Source organism: Silurus meridionalis, chromosome 9 (assembly GCF_014805685.1).
Source record: "Silurus meridionalis isolate SWU-2019-XX chromosome 9, ASM1480568v1, whole genome shotgun sequence".
NCBI classification, from domain to species: domain Eukaryota; kingdom Metazoa; phylum Chordata; class Actinopteri; order Siluriformes; family Siluridae; genus Silurus; species Silurus meridionalis.
In genome coordinates, this window is record NC_060892.1 from 2645301 (window position 1) to 2651300 (window position 6000).

A 6000-nucleotide genomic window follows, 5' to 3' on the forward strand; every position below is an offset into this window, starting at 1 on the left:
AAAATCAGTGGGTGCGGCTTATATTTGGGTTTGTTTAATAGTCCGGAAATTACACTATCTACAAATAAACACATGACCTGAGCAATATGAGACAAATATCATAAATCACTTTCATAATATGTAATATATATGCAATAATATTTTAAGTGTACAAACATTGGCATTTTTGCCTATTTAATGACTACAAACAAAAGCATGTTGTATGCTTTGATATTATTTGTAATGACTCACTATATGAACAAGTTTGTGGACCTGACATAAGATTAGTATGTGTTTTTTGAGAACCCCATTGCATATTTAGAAAATGTGTCTGGAAAAGTCAGGTGTCCCAATACTTTTGTCCAGTCATCACTGAAGCTGCAAGGTTTGTGAGGATTTTGTTTTGTCGCTGTGGTTTTAGTCTAAGCTAATAAAAAGAGAATTGGTTGACACAGACAAGGAATAGAAGAGATCTATCAGTGTAGATTTGCACTGAAAACTACTAACAGGCCACACTTTACTCCCAGACCCCTAAGGCTATTTACACATAAAGCTTTTCATTGATCAGATTTATTTTGACTGGGGTTTATGAATTAACTGATGACATGTGCCCTATTCACAGCCATTAAAAATATCCATCCATGTCCAAACAACATGTAATTCTATTCAAAGTCGAGAGCATGCGAGGAGCGGTGTTGTTGACATAATGGCTGCTGTTGGCATATTAGCACTGTTTAATCGCTGACTGGCACGCAGTAAACATTGAGACATCTTCCTTAAGCTTCACTATTTGGACACAGTATTAGCACACAAATGGGTAATGTAATGGGTGTCGTGAACTAGGAGACCCAAACCTGTTCCAGCAAGACAAAGCCAGCGCCATGAAGATATGCTTTACATGAGAAGGAGTGGAAGATCTGCTATAGAGCTCCGACTTCAACCCTATTAAACACCTCTAGGACGAACTTAAAGGCTGACTGCACACCAGGCCTCCTCACCTTACCTACACCAGTACCTGACTTTACCAACACCGTTGCGGCTGAATGAACCTCCACAAATCTTCACAAGCACATTTCAAAATATAGTGGAACATCTTCCTAAAAGTGTGGAGTAGCAAATGAAGACATTCTACATAATTTATTTTTAATAGGACTTTTTAAATAAAGGGGGAAAAAAGCAAGAAGATAAATGCATTACTTGTCCATATAGCGCTTGTACATGCAGAAATAATCTTTTATACGTTTACTGTAACTATCGGTAACAGCCATTAAAATATGCATTATTTCTAATTTCCAAAGAATTATATTAGCATTAAAAAGGTCACAATTTAATACATGCAAAAAAAAAAACCCAAAAAAACGCTCCGAATCATGTTTATTTAATATGGGACTATGCACAAACAGTTAAAAGCTCCCTCCATTTTGTTCATCCTGATGCTGTTCCTGTAATGTGTAGCTGGTGTTTAGTGTCATTACCCAGACTTGCCTAATAATTACTTGGGTGGTTGTCCTGGAATCACTCGAGTCTTACATGCATTTATATATAAATAGCTTGAGAGAGCTTGAAACGCATCGAGTGTTAAATGATAGTGAAGCGGGGAAAAAAAATGCTGACGTTACTAATATGACCAAACAGACTCGCGCTGAAGTACAGTTTACTTCACAGTTGCACGTTTTCTGCTGATTCTTATCTCACCATTTCCTGAGATAAACCAGTTGTGCAACGTCATACTGACACACAAAGACTCGTCCTGGTAATCAGACCTCGTTTTTCAAAACGCTGAAAACTATTCACACATTTTTGTTTTAAAAAAAATAAAAAAATAAAAATAAAAAGATTTTCTGATTACATAAAGAATCATTCACACAGAGATACATTTCACCAGCTTTTAGGACGCTGACTGGCGAGAAGGTCTCACGAGGCTGTGTGTTCTGCCACCGTGATGCCGAGAAGTGTATAGTCACCACCACCAGGCACTGTGTGCGAACGCAGGGATTTATTTAAGTATGATCGCAGCCAGCTGTGTGTGAAAGACTCTACACAAAAGACAGCTTCTAAAAGGCAGTCATGTGCTCCGATCAGATTCGGTCAATTACAGCCTTTATAAACGGCCCAGAACTGAAAGAGGACACGAACACAGCAGTGCTTTGTGCCGAATGGGCCGCTTCATCATAATCACAGATCAATGCCCTGAAGTATTATGTTAAATCTACCACATACATGCATCGTGCTTCCTTCTTGTCCTAGTATTCAGTTTACTCCTTCTCTTCCTTGTCAGTGTCAACCAACTCTCATTTTATTAGCTTACACTACAAACCACAGGGAAAAAAACATCCATTCAAGCTGTGCAGCTTCGGTAACAACTGGACAAAAGTATTGGGACACCTGACTTTTCCAGACATACACGATTCAAATTATCACAAAATTCAAGGTACAAGTTCAAGAATAACTTGGATTCACTAGCAGGACATTTCCACTTCACTTAAACCACAAGACCAAAACCTGACAATGCATGATGATGCCCCTGTGCATACTTTACATGGGATGGAGTGGAAGATCTTCTGATATGGAGCTCAGACATCAACACTATTGACCACCTTTGGGATGAACTTAAACGCTGACTGCACACCAGTTCTTCTCACATCACCTACACCAGTGCCTGACTTTACTAACACCCTTGCAACTAAATTAATCTATTTGTAGTCATTAAATAGCAATGAAAACAAAAGTGACAATATGTTTGCAACATATATATATATATATATATATATATATATATATACATATATATATATATATACATATATACATATATACACACACACACACACACACACACACACACACACACACACACACACATATATATATATATATATATATATAGCATATTATGAAATTGTGTTTTCAGGTACAGTGATCTATGATATTTGTCATATACTGCATAGGTCATGTGTGTTCAGATTGTTTTTAGGGTTTTTTTGCCCATTACAGAAAAATAAATCCACTGTGTAATAAAACTGAGACTTGCAAATATTGACACTGATGTCAGAAAAAGAATTTAGGAGGGAGTTGTTGGTGGTTTTCTCCAGACAGACCTTATGTCATGAACAGCTCATGAGTTTGGGCTACACGGTCACTAAACTTCGGTCACAGGCAGTCGCCTGGTCACAGAGTAAAAATTCTGCAAAGTGCCACGTGTACTTTTCTCGAAGCACACCCATAGCAACATGGCGCAATTATCCAGAACTCGACTCACCGCCAATGTAAGTAGCCGCACGCTGACCGCAACGTGTTCCTCAAACTGATCAGGGGATGCAAATGTACGCAAACAAACAACAACAAAAACAGTGTATTACCAAGAGTTCTTTGGAAAAAAAATGGGAAACTTTCTCACAAGCTTATCACTGAGAACTCATCTGGATCTCAAAAAGGCAAAAAAGTGAACTGAAATTTGCTTAAATCCACAGTGCGACAGGGAAATGATTCGAGCGGGAAAACATGGCAACATAAACCGTATTCATACTCAATCTTCAACAGATTCTCACCAAAAACGACCTGTTTTTCACAATAAATAAAAAGGGGGTGCCTTCTCGTCATTTGTATGTTGGCTTCGAGAACCTACCACATTTATTTTGTCTTATGAGCCACAGATTAGTGTCTGGTATGGTTCAGCTACCAGATCAGACATGGGAAGACTACAGAGGACAGTCCAGACTGCTTATCTGACCACTCTTAACCACCAGATTGAGGAAATGAGCATTTAGAAAATCACCAAACCCAACTCAAGTTCTCTTCAAACCGCTGCCCACTGGCCGCTGCTCACAATCCACACTTAAACTCACCACCGTAACCAACTCATGTGCAATAACTTTCTATATATTTCTATAAATATACTTTTTTATATATTATTCATTCCATTGCCCCAATTTCTATGCACTGCACCTCTCTTACACAACTCATTCATCAACCAGGCAAAACTTTATGGCCATTGATCAGACATAACATTATGAGCACCTGACTAATATTGTGTTGGTTGATTTGTTGCTGCTGAAACAGTCGTGACCCGTCGAGCATCAACAGCATGAACTTCTTCAGCAGTTTGAGCTACAGGAGATCGGCTGTTGGATCGGACCACACGGACCAGCTTTCGCTCCTCACGTGCATCAATGATCCTCGGCCACCCACGACCCTGTCGCTGGTTCACCACTGTTTCTCCCTTGAAACACTTTTGATAGATACTGATCACTGCAGACCAGGAACATCCCACAAGAGCTGCAGTTATGGAGACGCTCTGACCCAGACGTCTAGACGTCACGATTTGTCAAACTCGCTCAAATCCTAACGCTCTCTCCTGTCTCTAACATCAACTTCGAGGACAATTTGTTCACTTGCTGCCTAATAAATACCCACTAACATGTGCCATGATGAAGAGATCATCAGTGTTCTTCACTTCACCGCTCATAATGTTTTGCCTGTTAGGTGTATAAAATGTCAATTCTGAATGCGTTTTTGACTGTACAGTGTGTGAAATCTGAACGCAAAATAAATCTAAATCACAGCCTGTTGTTAATAATCTGGTTTAGATTTGTTTTAATACTGCAGTCTGTTTTCACAGCTATTGTGATGAAAATGAGCCCAAATGAAATCATCGCTGAACTTCGCTGTAACAGATTTTACAATACAACATGTTCTCCATTTCAGATTATATGATAAGGAAAGATAGTGTACTGATTTATGACCCATAATGACAACATGGGTTGAAGGATGAGGAAGATCTCCTCCTATAGAGCTTCCTCATCTCACCTCCATCACTGACTTTACCACACCTGTGTGGATGAACGAATCTCCACAAAATCTGGTGGAACATCTTCCCAGAAGAGTGCAGGTTATTATCCCAGCAAACACTGAGAACACATTATGTCATGTGTATAGTATTATACATACGCTGTATGGACAAAAGTATTGGGACAGCTGTATGAAATATGTTCCTGCATGAAAAATCCAGCTCCATGAATATATGCTTTAAATGGGTTGGAAGATCTCCTGCTTTAGAGCTTTGACCCTCAACCTTCTGCACCCCAGGTGTCTTCTCTTCAGCTCACCACACCTGACATGTCTACCACTCTCATCGCTGAATCCTCACAAACCTCCAGAAATTCTGAAGATCTTCCCAGATTATAAAAGTAAATAAACAACTCCAGATGGAATGAGATGTCCAGAAACAATCCCAGTTAGATGACTACAAACTTTCGCCCATAGAGTGGATATAAATGTGCTATTTAATGTAGTTTTAGACCTATATAAAAACTTTTCAGGGTGTTCTAATCGAGTGTTAGCTAGTTTATTTGCTAGTTTATCTGAAGCTTGTGGTAATATGCTAGCTTGCTGAGGAGATCCACAAGAAGCCAGAAAACGCGTCTTTACCGTTTATATCAGTGACTCGTGAAGGGTGTGAGGATGTTACCTTCGACAGCGGGGCTGGAGTCGGTCATTGCCGTGGTTTAATCTCTGGAGCTAGCGCGTTTAATTCGGGGCGAAACGGTGCGCCTCAGCCGCCTTCTCCGTCAGGAGCGGAGTGCTAGCCGAGCCGACTAGCGCAAAATAAACCGAAACCGCACGCGACGCGGGACGCACGCGCACAACACGCACGCGCACGCACGCGCTTCAGCGCTGTGAGCTAGCATGGCAGAAATCTATTATTTGTGTGTGTGTGTGTGTGTGTGTGTGTGTGTGTGTGTGTGTATATGTATATGTATGTATATATATATATATATATATATATATATATATATATATATATATATATATATATATATATATATATATAGGGGTTAATTCCACAAATTTAACTCATATAATATAACGTTTTATATCCAAAATTATAATACAATATAACGTTATAATATCTAATATATATCGTAATAATATATAACGTCATAATATATAACGCTTTATATTCAGCATTGAAAAAAATAAATAATAAGACGTCTTATTTTCCTACCCGCATTGGTGAGAGGG

At 39.1% G+C, this 6000-nt stretch overlaps 1 protein-coding gene across 3 annotated transcripts in view; it reads right to left on the bottom strand.

Annotated features, from left to right (window-relative positions):
* Positions 1-5634, bottom strand: part of rabgap1l (RAB GTPase activating protein 1-like) — a 110554-nt gene extending 104920 nt beyond the window's left edge. The window contains exon 1 of one of the 3 annotated variants that reach the window (XM_046858402.1): positions 5447-5632. The gene's annotated coding sequence lies outside the window, so the exon portion shown is untranslated. Of the gene's footprint in view, positions 1-5446 lie in introns of all 3 variants that reach the window. The other 2 variants (XM_046858401.1, XM_046858403.1) reach the window with 2 other exon arrangements.
* Between the last annotated feature and the right edge of the window lie 366 nt (positions 5635-6000).